Raw genomic sequence first — 21,423 nt, forward strand, 5'->3', positions numbered from 1 at the left:
CCTTGCGGGCACTGCAGGATTTCAGTCCTTCATGGCATAGTGTGTTACCAATTGTTTTCTTAGTGACTATGGTCCCAGCTGCCTTGAGATCATTAACAAGATCCTCTGGGCTGATTCCTCATGATCATTGAAACTCCACGAGGTGAGATCTTGCATGGAGCCCCAGACCGAGGGAGACTGACAGTTATTTTGTGTTTCTTCCATTTGTGAATAATCACACCAACTGTTGTCACCTTCTCACCAAGCTGCTTGGCGATGGTCTTTTAGCCCATTCCAGCCTTGTGTAGGTCTACAATCTTCTCCCTGACATCCTTGGACAGCTCTTTGGTCTTGGCCATGGTGGAGAGTTTGGAATCTGATTGATTGATTAATTAATTCTGTGGACAGGTGTCTTTTACACAGGTAACGAGCTGAGATTAGGAGCACTCCCTTTAAGAGAGTGCTCCTAATCTCAGCTCGTTACCTGTATAAAAGACACCTGGGAGCCAGAAATCTTGCTGATTGATAGGGGATCAAATACTTATTTCCCTCATTAACTTGCTAATCAATTTATAACTTTTTTGAAATGTGTTTTTCTAGATTTTGTTGTTGTTATTCTGTTTCTTACTGTTAAAATACACCTACCATTAAAATTATAGACTGATCATTTCTTTGTCAGTGGGCAAATGTACAAAATCAGCAGGGGATCAAATACTTTTTTCCCTCACTGTATGTATTAGTATATTTGAGTTGAACCATATAATGTGTTGTGATATCTGTTCTGGCTTTTTGGGCAGGTGAAATTGAAATTATTATTATTAATTTCTTAGCAGACGCCCTTATCCACGGTGCAAAAACACAGTGCAGTTCAAGGCAACCAACTCTGTTTACAAAAAGGAGATAACTTAACAAAAAACTCTTCAAATGCACTGAAAATGGTCATTTGCAGTCTGTATAAAGGCAAGCAGGCCATTTTTAAATAAGGGCTGGGCCTTTCTTTTTAATGTGCTGGAGAACCTATCTCGGTTATGAAATAATGTTTGTGTTACTGAAGCTTTTAGTGTAAGATTTTGTGCTTTAAGATTCAGTAATTTCAGCCTCCAGACTCAGCTTTGTTGTACAGATCAGCCCATTGAATTCTATCAGGTTTACTGTTCCACTTTAAAAAAATATGTTCTGCTCATATTTAAAGAAAGATTCACCTGGAGTAGGCAATGACATAATAAAATAAGTAAACTCTGATAATATTAAAGAATTTAGAAGTGTAATTTTACCATACATTGTTATTTTTTTACCTCTCCATGGTTGCAAGATCTTGTCTATTTTTGCTAATTAACTATTCCAATTTATTGTTGTAAGTTAATTCATTCTTGGGGGGAGATGAACACCATGTCCAGTCCCCATTGTATGGGTAAACAACAGGGTTAATGTGTAGGTTGTATTTTTTAATGATCCAATATGTAGTACATTTTTACCCAACCTCTGTAACACCGGATTTCACCTGACCTCAGGCTTCATTTTATGAGTAGAACTAAAAGTCATCAATGAGATTTTATATTATCCTGTTAGTATGGGAGAGCTGTCTGTGTAGGCCTGTCTGCCTAGATTTGCAGTGGCTTGGACTTTAAAAGTTGTGAAGTTAGTTGCCATGCCCGTCTAAACAATAATCATCATCAATTCCTTCCAATTCATGTTGATTACTGTGTGCATCAAATGCCAGCAGCTGACATGTTTCATATGGAGACAATTGTTTCAGTTAAAGGAAAATATGTGAGAAACAAAGAGAACTGTAGTGATTTATTTAACCTCTGTTTTAATTTCATAGAGTATGTTACTCCACAAAAAAGTGTACTAATAGTGTGATTGTGTTATACGATTGGGATGATTTAGCACACAGCACATTGAGTCCTACTTCTTATTTGATTTTGTAATGGTACCACAGTGATCCAGCTGCTTCTGAAGAGACTCTGCTCTATTCTATCCATACATCGTATGGTGTTATTCGTTTTCAGAACCTGTTTATGGGTTCAAAGGAATAAATGTGCCTAAGCTAGATCTTTCTGTGGATACCTCAATATAAACATGATGGTTGAAATATGTAAACATGTTTAAGGTGTTTGAAGCTATAAATAGGCCCCCTGTAGTTGAAATAACTAAATACATGTTTTGTTTGTATAGAGGTGGAAAGACAACCCCAAACACCCATTACACAAGATCCCTTTGAAATAATAAAGTGCAAAATACTAATATTTGACACTAAGGATATTTTAAATTACGTATATAGCCAATAATACAGCTAAACAAAAATGCACTCCTTATTGCCTAGGGCCTTGGTCTGTGATACAAACCAGAGGTGCTCTTAGAGGCGCCTGCTCTGCCCTCTGAAGGGGTTTTGATAGGCGGCTAGACTTGGGGTTGGGGCCCTATCCGCGACTGATGCTTATTACCGATCGCTGTGTTCAGAGCTCTCTCATATCAAACCCCTGATCTGATATGCATGTACAGACCTTTTTCAGGATGCTAAACCACAAAGAAAACTTTAAAACAAAAAAAATAATAAATAAATCGTAGGTTAAGCTTATGTAATGAGACAGAGTTTTCACAATCATGTTTTGTGACTTTTTAACACACAGACACAGTTAGATCACTTCCACCTGGGCTGTGGTCACCCGGACTGAAAATCTTTGTAAACCTTTATTTCTGATGTGTACCCTCTGATGTGTTGTTATTCAGCATCATGATTTATAATAATTACATTATTTGTCATTTAGCAGATGCTCTTATCCAGGGCAACTTACCGTCACAGTCTCTTGTTTTGCCCTTATTGGATTATCTGCTTCATATCTAAGCCTGCACTTGGATACTTTCCTTTGGTCCTTGAGGAAATCACACTTACATTATTTGTACCCATTTATACAGCTGGGTATTTTACTGGAGCAATCTAAGTGAAGTACCTTGGCTCAAGGGTACAATAGCACTGCCTACCCACAACTTGAACCCACAACCTTCCAGGTATGAGTCCAGAGCACTAACCACTACTCCACAGTGCTGCCTACTAATAATGCATCTGATTAAGGTTGAATAATACAAAATAAAAAATAAAAATAAATTTTTGATCTTTGTTAAAATTAACCTTTGTCTTTAGCATGTATTTTACTGGTAAGTCAAATCCCGCTTAAAAAATAGCTTTTACATCGGGCCCAAAAGCCCTATATATCCCAACAGTTTAAAATTGGTGGTCATATTGTTTAAAATACATGAGCTGAATTAAACAACAAATCATTAAGTTTTAATTAAACATGTTGTTAAAAAGCAATACATATGGCACCATACTTCTTGAGAGACCATAAAAACTTATATTGTTGAGGCTGAACTTTTAATTTAAGGGGTAATGCAGATAGATGATTGGGTAAGTAAGTTTACTATGATGTGTAATGTGTGATGATAGCTCATTCTTCTAAAAGCCTGAGAAATGTTGTGAAACACTCCAGACAATGCCTGGTGTTGTATTTTGAATAATGTTCAACCAGGCTTAATAGCCATGTCCGTTCATTAACTGTATCGCCATGAATTCAAGCTAACCATTAAGATGCTACTTATTGTTACAATTACTAATCTGTTAAATCTCATAGTCATTTAATTTTAAACCCCACTTAAATGCCACTTTACACTCACAGAAACCTTTCTTCCTGAACAGGTGGTGGGTGGTCATCAGTTTAGGTCCTCTTTAAGTTATTTGTAATAAAAATGTAAACTGAAATTAATCTTTTAAAGCACAAACATTTTATTTTATTTTCCTTTAGTTTACTGATCCTGTATATAAATGATAATACTTTATAAAACAAAAATAAAAACATCAAGACCTTACAGTTCTCACATGTTTCTGTACAGCCTTAACAGTGTTAATGCTGAGAATTAATACAACTGTCTAACTAACTAGACAGACACCCTGCATTTTTACTGTTTTAGTGTTACATTTTACTTTCCAGTCAACTCTGAAGGATCTGTGTCATGGTGTTAAGATAATAGAGCGGCTGTGAATGTGCGGGGCCGGATTCCTTGCAGCTTTTAACCTTTTGGTCTCGACAGGCTGGTCTCGGCAGAATGGGTGAATGAGAATCTGTAATGCAGTTTTAAACCCTAGATGACTACGCCCTGTTATGCTGTTATGTCCTAGCTTTTGATTTGACCTTCACTATATGTTTTAAAAAAAAAAACCTTTATGTTATCAACAGACTGCATACACTTAAAATGGTAGACCAAATGCCTAAACTTGGCTGTTGAAACAGAGAAGGGCATTAAGAGGCTTCTGGAGATGCCTGAGCTCAGACCCCCAACCCATACAGAGCCACTTAAACTCCTTTTGAGGAAACCTAGGAGTAATAAAATGCCTCTGATATATGCAATAAGCCCACAAACTATTTTACACAATTAATTAAGGATTGTGAAAAATGAATATAATGCAGAACCAATTTCTGTTTTCTGTGTATGTTTTGTTACAACTGGAATTGACTTGGATATAGAAATTACATTTTATAAAGCATATCTCAAATTTCAACATTTGTAGCAAAATAGTCAAATCTATCACATCGATATAATGTCATGTATTTCAGTGCACTGTGTATAATTTAACACAATTGTAAATTACTTAGATATAGACAATGAGTCTTATAAAGCAGTTTGCAAAACTGAACATTTGATGTACAGCTAGTGTCTCGCATATCTGTACAATATCACCCGTTTCTATCTACTGCGCGTGATTAATGAAGACTTGCATTTTTTACTCTTAATTTGAATGTTCGAAAAGGGTCTTTTGAAGAATTGGAAAATCAGAAGTGTTTCTCTCACTTGTACTACAAGAGACACTTATTTGCAAAAAATGTGTAAAATTGTAAAAAGGAAGACTTAAAGTCAAACACCCAGATAAGAACTTCATAGAATTTATACAGAATATCATTTAGAGATGTTACTGAATTACGTTACTCAGACAGGGTAGAAGTGCCTGACTGCTGGATTTGTACATGATTTCCGGTGATAAAATTTCAGTCATTAGGGGGTCTAGTTTTGTGTTGCTTGATGGAGCTGTATGGTTCTCTGAAAAGAGGGTGTGCAGGGGGAGGGAAGAGTTGTTGCATGTGTTTTACACATAGAATCAGAAAACTGGGTGTGCAAGGGGGAGAGAGACAGACAGACAGAACTATACAACAACATGTTATATATTCCATTCAAATAAATATATATAGATAGAATATTTATGCAGAGCTGATATGTAATTTATTGTATTTAAATTTCTGACAAGACCGCAGGTCTTTCAGGCCCTCCTGTCGGTCCTGCGAGAGCAAGCGGTAGAGGAACCGCAGAAAAGGTAAAAGGAAAATATGACCTTATGCAAGAAGTAAGAATCTAATTTGTGCGGATGGCTGTATGCGGCTGTGTGCATTCATCCCCTACGTGGACACCACCTTATGCTCTGAGGCAGAGTGATATTGTACTCAGTGCTGTCATTCCATTGATGACTCACAATGTGCTGTGGCATCCCACTGGTATTAAGTGCCGCTAGGGGAATATATACACCGATCAGCCATAATATTATGACCACCTGCCTAACATTGTGTAGGTCCCCCTTTTGCCGCCAAAACAGCCATGACCCGTCGTGGCATGGACTCCACTAGACCTCTGAAGGTGTGCTGTGGTATCTGGCACCAAGACGTTAGCAGCAGATCCTTTAAGTCCTGTAAGTTGTGAGGTGGGGCCTCCATGGATCGGACTTGTTTGTCCAGCACATCCCATAGATGCTCGATTGGATTGAGATCTAGGGAATTCGGAGGCCAAGTCAACACCTTGAACTCGTGATTCATCAGACCAGGCCACCTTCTTCCATTGCTCTGTAATCCAGTTCTGATGCTCACGTGCCCATTGTAGGAGCTTTCGGCAGTGGACGGGGGTCGGCATGGGCACTCTGACTGGTCTGTGGCTACGCAGCCCCCTACGCAACAAACTGCGATGCACTGTGTGTTCTGACACCTTTCTATCAGAACCAGCATTAACTTTTTCAGCAATTTGAGCTACAGTAGCTCGTCTGTTGGATGGGACCACACAGGCCAGCCTTCACTCCCCACATGCATCAGTAAGCCTTGGCCGCCCATGACCCTGTCGTCGGTTCACCGCTTTTCCTTCCTTGGACCACTTTTGATAGGTACTGACCACTGCAGACCGGGAACACCCCACAAGAGCTGCAGTTTTGGAGATGCTCTGACTCAGTCGTCTAGCCATCACAATTTGGCCCTTGTCAAAGTCGCTCAGATCCTTACGCTTGCCCATTTTTCCTGCATCTAACACATCAACTTTGAGGACAAAATGTTAACTTGATACCTAATATATCCCACCCACTGACAGGTGCCATGATAACGAGATTGAAGACTCTGTATAGGATGTTGAAGAAAGTGTTTTGTGATAATTATATAATGTTTTATATTAATACTAGCATTAGAAGTAGTTTGTATACAGACTGAGCAGATTAGATTTAGCAGGACAAGTAAAGGGTCAACAAGGTCGATTTGTTAGAGACTCCTGTCAGTAATGAAAGATTACACAGTGCTGAAATAGCCTACAGATGTCTGCTGAGAATTTGTTTATGACTTAATCGTTTCTCAAGATAGGCAGAAATTGTTTCTGTTAATGAGCGATTGACACTAGGTAAATGACGACCATGGGATCGCATCTTCCTAGTGCACATCAAAGACGGACATCTGCTTTGGATCCATCACCTCTTCACGGGAGGACAGATCGTAAAACGGACCCGGACCTGTATCTTCTCATTGGATGAACGGCCATAAGATGTTACGTCATTTTTCCTATAAAGCTGTACTCATGTTTGTAAACATTAAGTCTCACTGAAGGAATTATTCCTGACGTGACGCTTCCGAGCGGCTTGATTAAAGTTCTATTTGCTTTATCTCCGCGACTTCTCCACTTATTTCCGAGACGGTTTAACAGAAATTATCAGTGTTATTCAATTCACCTGTCAGTGGTCATAATGTTGTGGCTGATCGGTGTATATATTTTTGTTAGTGTGATTTTAAAGGTAGTCGATGTCCTCCTCATGCAGACTTCTTGACATGAGAGGGACAGACTGGCAGTCAGAGACAGTGGAGGTAGACAGGGAAGTGAGGGATTTTATAGCACTAATTATAATGCATTTCAGGCATATCAGCAAAGCACAGATTACTATTATTATTATTACTATTATAACACAATCCCTTGAAACATCAAATATCGCCAATGTCCCATTATCCTTTTTAACCACCCAAACACCCCCCAATCCTCCCCAGGGTTCTGAAGCTTTGTGGCTTCACTGCGGATGTGAGCTGCTAGGTTCAGGATGTGCTCCGAATTGTCTGGTATATAGGTGCAGCATTCCTAGCCTATGAGAGCTCATGTTCCTCCCTGCACAGCCAGCAGGTAGTCCAGAGCCATTGGATTCTGGAGGGTTACAGTTCGGATGGCGATCATTTCAGTGGTGATATTGGACAAGGCCTCGGCAGTGTGGTTTTCTGTGGCTTCTAGAATGGGTGCAATTGTTTTGAATTATTGAGTGTTTCAAGCCACTCCAAAATTAGGAAACAAAATCATAAAGAATCAAGCGGTCTCTGATATTTATCTCATGTGTAGGTGTGATGTAGGTTTCCCAGGCAGTTTTAAAGAATGTATAATGGTGGGAATGAGATATCCCATATACACTCACCTAAAGGATTATTAGGAACACCATACTAATACTGTGTTTGACCCCCTTTCGCCTTCAGAACTGCCTTAATTCTACGTGGCATTTATTCAACAAGGTGCTGAAAGCATTCTTTAGAAATGTTGGCCCATATTGATAGGATAGCATCTTGGAGTTGATGGAGATTTGTGGGATGCACATCCAGGGCACGAAGCTCCCATTCCACCACATCCCAAAGATGCTCTATTGGGTTGAGATCTGGTGACTGTGGGGGCCAGTTTAGTACAGTGAACTCATTGTCATGTTCAAGAAACCAATTTGAAATGATTCGACCTTTGTGACATGGTGCATTATCCTGCTGGAAGTAGCCATCAGAGGACGGGTACATGGTGGTCATAAAGGGATGGACATGGTCAGAAACAATGCTCAGGTAGGCCGTGGCATTTAAACGATGCCCAATTGGCACTAAGGGGCCTAAAGTGTGCCAAGAAAACATCTTTTCTGTGAGTGTGGTAAAGAAATGAACTTCTCATTTATGTCATTACAGTGAACTAATTGGAATACATAAAGTATACACCTAACAATTGCTTAGAATGAAATGCTTTTCTTTATGAAATGTAAGATTAGTGCTCAAAATAATTAGACACCTATATTTCTACCTGGGCTTGATTATGTTGACAGTTTATGGCTGTGCCATTAATCCAGATTTCACATTGTTCTCTGTGGGTTGGTTTCACAGAGCATGATTAGCACTAGTAAGTTTAAGTACATTGCTCAGAATATGGCACTCACCAATAGTCTAGATGGCGGCTTACTATTTTGACAGCCGGAAGTCCCGCCCTCCCTACGTACCATAGACCGGAAGGCCCACCTCACCTTCCGGTTACCCCCACCTTTGAAAGGAACTTCTCTCTCCTTCCCAGCACCCCCAGGGTTACCCTTTGCCCCTCCCTTGTCAGCCAATCTTGGATGATATCGGCCATATTGGATGTCAGCCATCTTGGTTGATATCGGCCATCTTGGATGTCAGCCATCTTGGCTGATATCGGCCATTTGTAAGGTCATAGGTCATCTGGTAAGATGGTAGCCATTTTGTTAGGGTGACATCCATCATGGTGAGGGTCCGAGGGTACCTTACCCTACTGGTGTGGAGGTGTAATGTTTAATAGCATAAACTGTGTTTTTTTATGGTTATATTGTTTTATGAGACTGTTTTAGTAAAATAAAAAAAACAAGTTTTAAATACACACATACATATTAGGTTATAATGTTTTATGAAACTGTTTAAGTAAAAAAAAAAAAAAAAAACAAGACTCAGTAAAATATGTGTCAATGTCAGTCTTTTATTGTGACCAATCTAAACATGACAACATGGTATCAGGTTAGAAGTAGACAGTGAGCTTAGATACTGACACGGGTGACCAGTGATCTCCCATGCCCAACTCCTACAGCAGACAGGAAGAAACAGCTGAACTGTATTGCACAAGCAACACCCTCAACCTGTTTATTTGCAAGGGCAGCGACACAGATCATTGCTATTTTGTCTAGCACAGTGTAAAAATTGGACTTGGTCATGATAGGGATAGTGTTTCCAAAAGAACTCTGGAGAACTTTTTGAACAGCTGTAAAAGCAGATACACCAGGCTGTGGATCTTTATACAGCATTCTCTTGAGCATACTGGGGAGGGCATCCACTGTTTTCACAATATCCTCAACTAGCAATGTCACATTAGGATTACCAGTATCATACAAATCACCAAACTTGTGAGCTATTAGAGTGAGGATGGCATCTTCAAGCAGAGATTCCTCAAACATACGTATACGTAAACCCACGGCAGCAGGAGTTTTCTTTCTCTGAAAAAAAAAAAGTCTTATTGCACAAAAAATGTTCATCAGACATTAGGAGAGCGTCCCTGAGGCTCAGAGGAGGAGCGCTGACACCACTCTTTTGATAAACATACAAAGAAGAAAACATGCATTTAAATTCACTTTGCATTGAAATTCATATATACACACGTACGGCCTAACATGTAAACACGTGGTGGTAAGTTTTTTGTAAAAAATCTAAACACGTTTTTTAAAGTAAAATAAATTGTTACCTCTTTTGGGTCCCTGTCTTCCGTCCGTCTTGATTTTGTGTTAGATGCACCTGCATCTTCATCAACAGTGCCAACGCCTTCATCTTCATCAGACATCTGGGCAGCTTCACCAGGGCTCAGGGGAGGTATTCCTACACATGTCTGTTGATAAACATACAAAGAAGAAAACATGCATTTAAATTAACTTTTCATTAAAATTCATATATACACACATACACCCTAACAGCATGTAAACACCGGCATAAGTTTAAAATTAATAATAATATTCTAAACACATTTTTTAAGTAAAATAAAGTGTTACCTCTTTTGGGTCAATGTCTTCTATCCGTCTTAATTTTGTGTTAGGTTAGGGTGTCTTCTTAGCAGGTGTAGCCATAGTGCGCTATGGGAGTTTCCACCGATTACCGCAGACCTGTTCTGTCCCCAACGGGTGACATGTTTTCTGCCTTTACCAGCGGGTCTCTTTATACTGTAAATGGTGGGCAGTGGCTCTACAGAGGAGGCGGGGTGTGGGCGGGGTTGGGGGGCGTGTATGGGGACACGTGGGTCAATGGGGGCAGTGGCTCTACAGAGGAGGAGGGGTGTGGGCGGAGTTGGGTGCGTGTATGGGGTACAGCCAGCATTTGTACCCATTAGGCTCGTGTCCAGAACAAATATGTGATAACAATTTTATCTCTCCAAATGGTCACCTCACCCAGTGTGTACACGTTGTTTTGAACACGAGACCATGACCATAGCATGCATAGATACAGATGTCTGTGGGAGATAAACTCTATCGGAGTGAAATAGACACCCCAATATACCGCCCCAACTGAATTCTGTAATGAGAACAACATTTTTGGCAGTTTCCTGGTATGTAATGTTGGATACAATTTTGTGTGATTCTTAGAAAAATTAGTAGTGAGATAGTGAGAGAAACCTTTGTCCAGCAGGGGGCATCGAACTGTATTTGACAGTCTCTTTCTTTTCCTTGCAGGGAGCTGATCCATCAGGCCAGACCAGACGAGACGGGGAGGTGCCGGTTGACAGAGCTGCAGAGTCCTGGGTCCTTGGAGCGGTCCGGAGGCCGAGGCGAGTGGAGATTGGGACGGACTGGGAGCGACAGGGGACCTAGCCAGAGGAGTCGGCGGACTCCTCACGGAGTGGGTCCCATCCAGAAGCCCGGCCGACCATCTACCCGGAGCCCGGCCTGACCAGGACTGCTCCCTGCTGACGTCACCAGCCAGGATCCAGGAGAGGCCCCGGATCCCAGGGACCGACAAGGCCGATCGGCAACGTCCCTAAGGGAGGCCTCCTGCAGCCAGGGCCCGGACTTCTCCCCGCAAGGCCCGCTCCCTGCAAGATCCCCGGAGGTGGAAGCTGCTCCCCAGCCAGGTGGCCTTGCCCCGACCTCCGGATTGAGAGCCTCTGGATCCTTCTCCCAGGTAGGAAAGCGCAGCATGGCCCAGCGAACCGCCGGTGTGAGGCGCCATAATGCGGTGCGCTTCAGCCGTGAGGCTGGAGCCGAGACCACGGCCCTCACCCGGCTGGAGTTCAGCAGGTCCGTGCTGCAGAGGGGCCTGGGCTTTGCCCCTTCTGAGCTGAACTGCGTGGTTAAACTGCCTGGACCTAGGGACGTGTTTGAGGTGAGTTTTAAGAACCCTCAAGTGCTGGAGAGTTTCTGGAATCTATATAGAGAAAAAAAAGATAGTATGCCCCTGAGTGACTTTGTGGTCGATGCCCTGACTGATAGAGAGATTAAAATAGTAACTATCCAGTTTTATAATGAAGCAGTGGCAGAGTATGATGTAGAGGTATGGCTGAGGAGACACTGCGAGATCCTGTCTGAAAGCAGGAGAGTTAATGATGAGGACGGGGTCTGGACCGGTGCTCGGCGGTGGCAGGTGCGCCTGCAGGTGGAAGTGGCCGCCATCGGCGGAGTACGCCATCTGCCGAGCACCGTGGTACTAGGAGCAAATAGGGGGCTTGTCTTCTACCATGGCATGCCCAAATTATGCAGGAACTGCGGGGCCCTGGGTCATTTAGCCGCAGCCTGCACTGTTGTTAAGTGCAAGGTCTGCGGCGGAGAACATCTGACCAGGGCCTGCAAGCAGGAGAGGGCCTGCAACCTGTGCGGTGGGGGAGGGCATCTCTTCAGGAATTGTCCCTCCACCTATGCAAATAGGGCGCGGGCCCTCAGGGGTGGTGGAGAGAGAGAGAATCAAGTGGAGGCTCCTCCAAAGGTGATACCCCAAGATGGGGGTAGAGAGGAAACAGTCCTCAGGAGTCTCATAGGCTCCCTCTCTGACTCTGGGTCAGAAGTGGAGGCAGAGGGGGAGTGGACAGTGGTAGCGGGGAAGAGGAGGAGAGCAGAAAAGAGGAGCATGGGTAGGGGGGTTATGATGAATAAAAGGATCCACTCTGCAGATTCTCCCCCCCACTGCCAGCTCCTCCCCCGCTGCAGAGACCTCTCCCTCTAATTTCTACACGCCCCACTCTGACTCCGGAGAGGAGAGCAGTGGGCCTTCTCCACTGCCCCAAGTTGGCAGCCTGGTGGATGAGAGGCCCCCTAGAAATAACATTCCTCCTGCCCCACAACTGAGACTCTCCCAGGGGAGGGGTCAGGTATGCCCTCCCGGCAGTAGTGGGAGAGCCGCAAGTCCTCAAGAGAGGAGAATCGGCGCCAGTGTCCTTTCCCATAAAGACCTAAGGGACGTAATGGCAAGGTCACTGGCGCTGGGGGAGGAGGCCTGCGGCGGCAGACAGCCGGGAAGGGAGAGACCACCCCCTCCCCCACCATTAGTTAAAAGAACAACTAGCGGGGTCTACACAGTTCTCTCCCCAGTTGTACACAAAGCCTCTGCCCTGCCATCTGCTCGTCGGGCCTCGGCCACAAAGGAACCAGGGAGAACCTCCAGCACCACGGGCCCTGAGCCCAGTGGAGTTTCGCCAGCCTTACCGGGTGGCGGGAGCCGAGCCCCCGCCATAGTCTTCCATGTCCTCCATGATCGACTCCTCGGGGCAAGAGGTGGAGGGCAGAGAGGCTGTTGAGACAGTGGTGCGGGATTTCTACAGGGAGTTGTATGATCAGAAGGTGGTGGATCAAAATCTGATCCATCACTTTCTGTCCCTGTTGGAGTCCCGCAATGAGGGGGACGAGGAGAAGGAGGAGGATCCAGAGATCACCACCACTGAACTCTCCCAGGTGATAAAGAGTCTTAACTCTGGAAGGACACCGGGTCCCGATGGGATCCCTGCTGAGTTCTATAAGATCTTTTGGGAGGTGCTTAAAGAAGATCTGGCCCAGGTCTTGGGGTCGATGTACAGAGAGGGTAGATTGGCCCCTTCTATGAAGAAGAGTATCCTCTCCCTTCTTCACAAGAAGGGAGACCAAAAAGATCTGAGGAACTGGCGGCCGGTCAGCCTCCTGTGCACCGACTACAAGATACTGGCCAAAGCACTGACGCTCCGGCTGCAGCGGCCACTCCCTCAAGTCGTGGGTCCCGACCAGGTCTGTGGTGCCCGGGGGAGATCGGCGGCCGACAACGCCATGCTGCTCAGGGATGTCGTGGCCTACTCGAACGAGAGAGGGCTTCCCCTGGTCCTAATCAGCTTGGACCAGCAGAAAGCCTTCGACAGAGTGGGCCACGAATACCTGCAGCTCGTCATGGAGAGGATGGGTCTCGCTCTTGGCCTGAGGAAATGGGTTAAGATCATTTACAGCGGTCTAAGCAGCAGGGTCCTTGTGAACCGCCACCTGACCGAACCATTTCCGGTCAGGTCGGGGGTCTGGCAGGGTTGTCCCCTGTCGGCCCTGCTGTACGTCCTCTGTCTGGAGCCGTTCATGCAGGCGATACGCCGGGACGTCCGGATGACAGGTTTCCATCTTCCGGGTTCTGGCGGAGAGCAACTGAAGGCCCTGGCCTACATGGACGACGTGGCCGTGGTTTGCACGGACGCTCCGTCCGTGGCCAGGGTCGAGGAACTGCTGGACGGCTTCTGCAGGGCGACGGGGGCCGCTGTCAACAAGGCCAAGAGCGAGGTCTACCTCTCCAGGGCATGGCCTGTCGGCCGGGGCCCGCCGACCGTGTTCCCTGTGAAGCCGTTTATCAAGGTTCTGGGGATCACAATCGACGGGACCAACACGGGCACCCGGAGCTGGGAGGAGGCCATATCTAAGGTCCAAAAGAACATCCACGGCTGGAGCACAAGGACCTTGACGATGGCTGGTAAGGTGCTGGTCGTAAAGGCCATCCTCTTCCCGATACTCCTCTACGTAGGAATGATCTTCCCCCCAGACAAGGTCATCGCAAAACTAGTGACCCGAATTATATTTCGGTTTGTCTGGGGGAGCAAAATGGAGAGGCTGAAAAGAGTGCAGATGGTGAAGGGTACCCTGGATGGAGGCAGGGGGGTCCCGGACATTGTGCGGCTGATAAAGGCGCAGGGGCTGGCCTATGTGGTCAAGAACATCCAGGCTGCTGGCAAGAAAGTGAGTTTCATGAACCGCTTTTATTTTGCCAGCAGCCTGAGACCATTCGGCCTCTGCGCCATGGATAACACCAGTCCGCACTCGTGGGATCCCCCGCCGTTCTACAGGGCGCTCCGAGCCTTCGCGCTCGAAGTAGGCCTCCATAAAGTCGTGCTGGCCTCCTGGGATTATAAGACCATCTGTAGCCAGATGAGATCTACCCAGGAGACCAGCCGGATAGAAGATTTCCCTCCCGAAACCTGACGGTTTATCTGGGCTAACGCTACACACGTTTGCCTCACGAATACGCAGAAAGATGTCTCCTGGATGGCTGTGAGTCGGTGTCTCCCCACCCGAGTGTTCATGCACAGAAGGGGCATAGCTCCTTATGACACCTGCCCCTATAAGGGTTGCCTGGGGAAGGAGACGGAGGCTCACATCTTTAGAGATTGCCCCTCCGCCTACAGGGTCTGGCTCCTGTTTTCTCCGTTCCTCCACAGGTTTGCCGTTCCTGCGCGGGCGACCGCCCAGCAGATCTTATACGGTCCTGCCAGGGGATTAACATCTTCCACCCTGAGGTGCTGGTGGCGTGTCGTCTGCGCAGTGAAGCAGGCCCTGTGGGAGGGACGGAATATCTGGATGTATCTAACGAACTAGCATCAGTAGCTAATAACAATGATAATCAGATCGGGGGTGGTGATGCTGCAATGTTAGAGATGAATAATGAAAATGATGAACAAATGGCTGAGGGTGGCGTTGACGGGGACCCTCCTCAGGTGTTTTTGGAGATTATTCGTCACTATGACCGAGAAATTAATAGGTTTCGGGGTATGGGGTTTTATGAAGAATTCAGGTTTGTGAACGTGGATCTGGTAGAATCTTATACGGATGCTGTCCGTATTGTGCATGGAGCTGTGCAAGGATTGCTAAATGAAATATCACACAATGTGGGTCCTAATGATTTTGTACAGCTTAGACTGAGCTTGGGGTCATTAAATAATCCTTTCTATTCGAGGAGGCGAAATTTGGGGGAGCTGGACGCTGCAGATTTCTTAGAGAGCATAGCTAATTTACTACAAAGTCACACCGAAATTCTAACAGATGGGAGTTTGCGAATAACGGTCACCATGATTAGAAATATGCAAGGTGGTGGTGGTACGTGGAGGTGCTTAAAAGGTATTTTATTTAGTAAAATAATAGACAAAAAAGGGCTTGTCTCATTGATTTCAAAAACCAAGGTAACAATTTATGTTTTGCTGCCAATGTGTACCGTCTGTGGAAGGGTAAAGAATGCACAGATTCCGAAATGTTAGATGGTGCCAAACGAATGCTTAGTCAGCTAGGGTTTTCAATTCAGAAAAAAAAATGTTTTTCAGATATTCAGGCATTTGAAAGACTATTGGGCGTCATTATCACAGTATTGTACCATGAAAACGGATGGGAATATTTTACTACGGGGCCTACACCTATAAATTCTAAAGTCCTGTTTGTGTTACTTCACAAGCAGCATTACTATGGGATTTTAAACATCAGAACATCTATAGGTGCTAGCTATTTCTGTGATTATTGCCATGTGGTATATGGGTATAAAAATAGACACAGCTGTCGGAGCCGGTGCAGAGCGTGTTTAGACCCCCTCTGTTTTGAGGTTAAAGAGACCATCACTAGATACAGTGTATGTAAAATATTCTGCAGGGGCAGTACGTGCCTCAGTAGACACATGGCTAAAGCAGCGACCAAAGAGATCACTTGTGTTCAACACTTTTACTGTACAGAGTGCTGGACTTTTCTCCCAATAACACATACTTGTGAAGAAAAGCTGTGTCCTCGCTGTAAAACTGTTATCCAGACACCGGACATTCATTTATGCTATGTGAATGTAATAAACATCCCCAAAAAAATTTATTTGATTTTGAATGCATGCAAGAAACAGGGACACACATCCCAAATTATGTTTATGCCTCACACATATACAACGAACGCACATGGGAGTTTTATGGTGATTCTTGCTTATCTGACTTTGTGAAATGTTTCATCGACATGTGTTTAAAAAACTACACTTTTATTTCACACAATGGTAAAGGCTATGATAACTACTTGGTCATTAGAGAGCTCATACGTGAAAAGAGAGCTATAAACTTAATCCCACAAGGTGGTAAAATGATGTGTATGACAGTGACCGCTCTGAACATTAGGTTCATTGATTCATTAAATTTCTTGCCTATGAAACTGAGCAATATGCCAAAAGCAATGGGATTTGAGGGTGCGAAAGGACATTTCCCACACTTTTTTAATACTGTTGCAATCCAAAATTATGTAGGACCCTTACCTGCTGAACAATTTTACGGGGTAGACTACATGATGGGTGCTGGTAAAGCAGAGTTTCAGAAATTGTATGACGGGCACAAACACTCTGAATTTAATTTCCAAGATGAATTGAAATGCTACTGTAGACAGGATGTGGACATACTGAGACAAGCTTGCACGATATTTAGGGATGAGATCTTAAGTATGACTGAACAGATACGTAAATACGTCCAGCAGACCCCGATTCAGACCTGATAAAAGTTAGTCTTGACCCATTTCAGTACATCACCAGTGTGTATGACCATGTACCGGTACATGTTTCTCAGACCGCAGACCATAGCATTAGTCCCGCACGAGAATTATCATAGTCAGAAAAAGCGGTTCTCGACCCCCGCTATTCAGTGGCTCATGTATGCTGAACACACAGACAACATCAGTATACAACACGCACTAAAGCCGGGTGGTGAGCGTAAATATGGTCCGTACTGTCTAGACGGTTTTGCAGTAATAAATGGAGTGAACACAGCATTTGAGTACCACAGTTGTTTTTTTCATGGCTGTGATAGATGTTATAGTGAAAATGACTTTAACAGCATCACACACACAACATTTGGTTGGTTATATCAAAAGACAATGTATAAAACCGAATTCTTAAAATTACATGGGTTTGATGTCAAAGTGATGTGGGAACACGATTGGTTGGCAATGCAGAATCAAAATCTGGATGTTAGCGCTTTTATTTCTGAAGCCCGGTTACCGGCACCTTCAGAGCCCAGAGAGTCTCTGTTCAGTGGCAGGACTAATGCTGTAACCCTGTATTATCAACCAAAGCCTGGTGAGGAGATCCGATACTACGATTTTTACAGTCTCTACCCTTTCGTGAATAAAACCAAATTGTACCCTGTTGGTCACCCAGATATAATATGCGAGGGCTTTGAAGATTTAAAAAATTACTTTGGGCTCGCAAAAGTCAAAGTTTACGCCCCAAGGCGTTTGTTTGTCCCGGTGTTACCGACCAGAGTTGGTAAAAAAACTGTTCTTAACACACCCAGGAGCTGTCTCTCTGCACACACAGCGAGGAGGAGCTCAGTCTAAGCTGTACAAAACCATCGCCTTTCTCACACCCCCTGGCAGGTTTGATGATCATTGGTTCGCTCAGCGTGGCTTGAGGTGTTTCTAGAACCATAGGACAGTTCTCCTGAAATGCAGCCACAAAACCTGTGATTGGTTGGTGTGAATGTTCTGTACTTCCTTTGGGTGGGGGTGTGCATGATATTGTCGCCAAGGTCACCGTCAATGTCTTCTGCAGCATGCAGCCAAACCCTGCAAAAATTATTCCCATTCTCGCTTCTGAAATAAAGCCTCTTTTTAACAGAATCAAACTCTGCATATTTCCTCAAGATCTCAAAACCCTCATCAATTTATTTTATGACCACTTTCATTTTTGACCAATCCCTGGCATAGAAATCAATTTTGGTAACATATTCAATTTCATCCTCAGGATCATCGAAAAATGGCTTAGCATTTAGAAAAAAGTAAATTTGTCTGGCATAACGTGTTTTCCTAAACATGATTCTGCTGTACCCCATCATAGAGTCATTACAGTTCTACTATGCTTCACTGATACGGCACTACCCCAGTCGTGACTTTCAAACAGGCAGCGGAGTAGTTTCACAGTCTCTATTCCACTGTTTCAGCGCTTCTAGCTCTTTATCCACATCCCCTTCCCTTGTCCAGTCTATTACATGCATCTAATCCTCGTAAGCATACTCAATTCTGGTTACAAAAAGCATAGACATATCCTCACCATCCCTTAGCTCAAAAAGTTCCACACCGACATAACCTTGTTCATGTGAAAATGGTACCAAGTCTCACATCATACCATGAAGGAACCCTAGCCCAGGTTTTCATCTCTGGGGTTTTCTCATACATACCATCGGACATGGTGAAGAACCAGAACCGCTTCACTCATGTAGAGAAAAATAGCTATTTTACTAAAGAATTGGGCTGGCTTAAATATAACTCTTTTGGAGGGAATGAAAAACAGATGAAGAGCTCCACCACCCCGTACATTCCATCAGTAACATGAGATCTATATATACACTTCCACACTATCCAGCTTTGGACCTTAAACTAGAGTTTCCATTTTATCTGGTATCAATATCCGAAGACAATATCCGGTTGGTTGGCTTCACGGCTGTGCTGTCACCACCGTTTACTTCTGTGTCTATTTGTATTGTTTAGTTATTATTATTGATAGCTAACTCAACTGTGTTCTGTCCACGCTCCGGGGCTCCAGTGCGCTTTAAAAATAATAGTCATGTTTATAAAGTGCCTTATATATTCTGACTGCTTGCTGTGTTGGTTTTTTGTCCATAGGGCTTTTTCCTTCACAGCAGGAGCGCTAGCAGCAGCAGTAAAATCCGTGGCCCAGCTGCCCGGCCTGAGCCTCGGTGTGTCGTAAGAGATCTCGCCCACGTGAGGTGCTCCTCCGCAAGCTTGCACCCGCACTACAACCAACGGCTGCGGCTTTAGGAGATCTCGCTCTCTCAGTTCGCTGAGAACGAGCATTGCTAGCTCTACCGGTCCATGCGTGTAGGCCTCGGTTTTAGATCACGGTGTGGTTAAGCCTACGGGCCTAAGCGCCACTTGTATCCAGCACCTGGTGCTTGGTATACACTGTGTTCAGTCCAGCAACAGCAAGGTTGTGTGTGGTTGGTGTCGCAGTGCCCCCGTGTATATAAACGTTGCCGGGTGGAGACACACTTACAGCGGCGGGCCCGCTAGGCGCTCCACTTGTTTCAGAGGCGTTCCAGTTGTGTGCCCTGGTGCAAACACTGATCGGTGCCTCTGCTGCACATTTCCCTGTGCACGCACGTGTGCGCTCGGCTCCGTGATGAGCTCCTTCTCTCGCGACCAGCGCACCTTGCCCCGCCTGGAGTGGGCAAGTTTTATGCCCCATTTGTCTGGGCACCGACAGCGGGTGCAATTTGTTCCACCGGTTGTTGGCGAGTGATGGGGGGGCCTTGGGGGCACTGGATCTCCGCCTCTCCCTGAGCCCCTCTGTCTCCACCTCCAAGGCTGTAGTGATGGAGACAGCCGCTAGCCCCGCACTTGCATCTCCTCCTGGTTCCGCTGCTGCGCTGCCCTATGCGCTGTGTGTGCACGTGACCGACAACGAAGAGTGGCGGAGCGATGCGACAGGGAGCGTGATCAGGCCTTCCTGGCTTTAAATAGTAGGATGGACCCTGTGATAGATAAATCTGTGCTCTCCTGGCCGTGCAGGCAGCACAGGCAGCACAACAGGTGCCGCCCCCATCCCCACACCATGACGCTCCACTGTCGGTTCACATCGCGCCGGTGGAGACTGAGGGGAGTCTGTCTGCCCTATCCCAGGACGAGGGAAGTGGACGGGCCACCTGGGAGGAGGACCGCCTGTCTCTGGGTCCTCACGAGGAGCAATCCGCGAAGTACCCCTGCCGGGGCAGCACGAGTGATTTTATTCCCCATACTTCCTTGTGCCCTAGAAAGACGGTGGTTTCCGCCCCATCTTGGATCTGAGGTGCCTGAACCGCCACCTCAAGGTGTTGTACTTCAAGATGCTCAACCTGCGCACCATGTCCCATGTCATCAAGCCCGGTGTTCACAGATCTTACACCAACTGGATATTGTCTTCGGATATTGATACCAGATAAAACGGAAACTCTAGTTTAAGGTGAGATCACAGATCTGGTTCACCACGGTGGATTTGAAAAATGCTTACTTTCACATCCCCATTGCGTGGGCGCACAGGAAGTTTCTCTGCTTCGCCTTCGAGGGCCGAGTTTGTTGTTCTCCCCTAAAGCCTGTCGCTAGCCCCACACACTTTTTCCAAGTGCATGGACATCATGTTAGCCCCTGTGGTGTGCCCCTTGGGCCAGTCTATAACTGAGCAGTCATGTTAGCATGTTAGTCGTGTTAGCCCCCTTGCGTTGTCAGGGGGTCCGCGTCCTCAACTATCTAGATGACTGGCTGGTTTGTTCTCACTTGAGGGAGCATGTTCAGGAACACACAAACCTGATTTTAGGCCGCCTCCATACGCATGTGTCTCTCCCTCTTCTGACTGAGAGCTCATGTCAGGGTGTCCCTTTGCCAGAGGCTTCTGGGCCTCCTAGCAGCTGCATCACAGATCTTCCAATAGGAGCGGGGCCACAGACTCCAGGTTACTGTCTGGAGTTGTGTTGCCGAGGCTTCTAGCAGTACACCTCGGGGCAGGCACCATGGCCGTATCCACCATTGAGGACACCGAGGTCCGGACCTCTGTATTTGTTTTCAAGGTGTATATTAAAAGTCATAAAATAATTGCCTAATATTAACTCTTTGGTGTCGCAAAGATCATACAACACAAAGATAACCGACCTTCTCAAGTGACTGCTTGTTTGAGTTGACCAATGAAATGGGCTGGGGGGTGGGCTTTGCGCTGCACTGTGCTGGACTCAGAGCCATAGCGGTTTCTCTATATGACTATCGACTGTGTCAACACACCGGACAGGACAGGCACCGCAATCCGCCCAAGCGTTATGAGGTAACTAGAGAATTGTACTACTTGTCTGCTTGTAGTTCATTTCCATGATTCATCCCCACCCAGTCACACAACATCTGACAAATAGCTCCAGTGCGCGGTCACGCTTCGCTAAACAGTGGCCGTCCATCAGGAGTAAATTAGCGAGCTACCAGCTAACATTAACTCCATCCATCCAATGACGGACTGATATTATGATATGCGTTTCTTTCATATTCCTTGAAACATTTATGATTTAAGGCAATTCTGTGATGGTGTATTGTCAACAATGAACATTCATATAGATTAGCCTCTTCTGTATTTCCAT

Source organism: Amia ocellicauda, unplaced genomic scaffold (genome assembly GCF_036373705.1).
Source record: "Amia ocellicauda isolate fAmiCal2 unplaced genomic scaffold, fAmiCal2.hap1 HAP1_SCAFFOLD_126, whole genome shotgun sequence".
Lineage (NCBI taxonomy): Eukaryota > Metazoa > Chordata > Actinopteri > Amiiformes > Amiidae > Amia > Amia ocellicauda.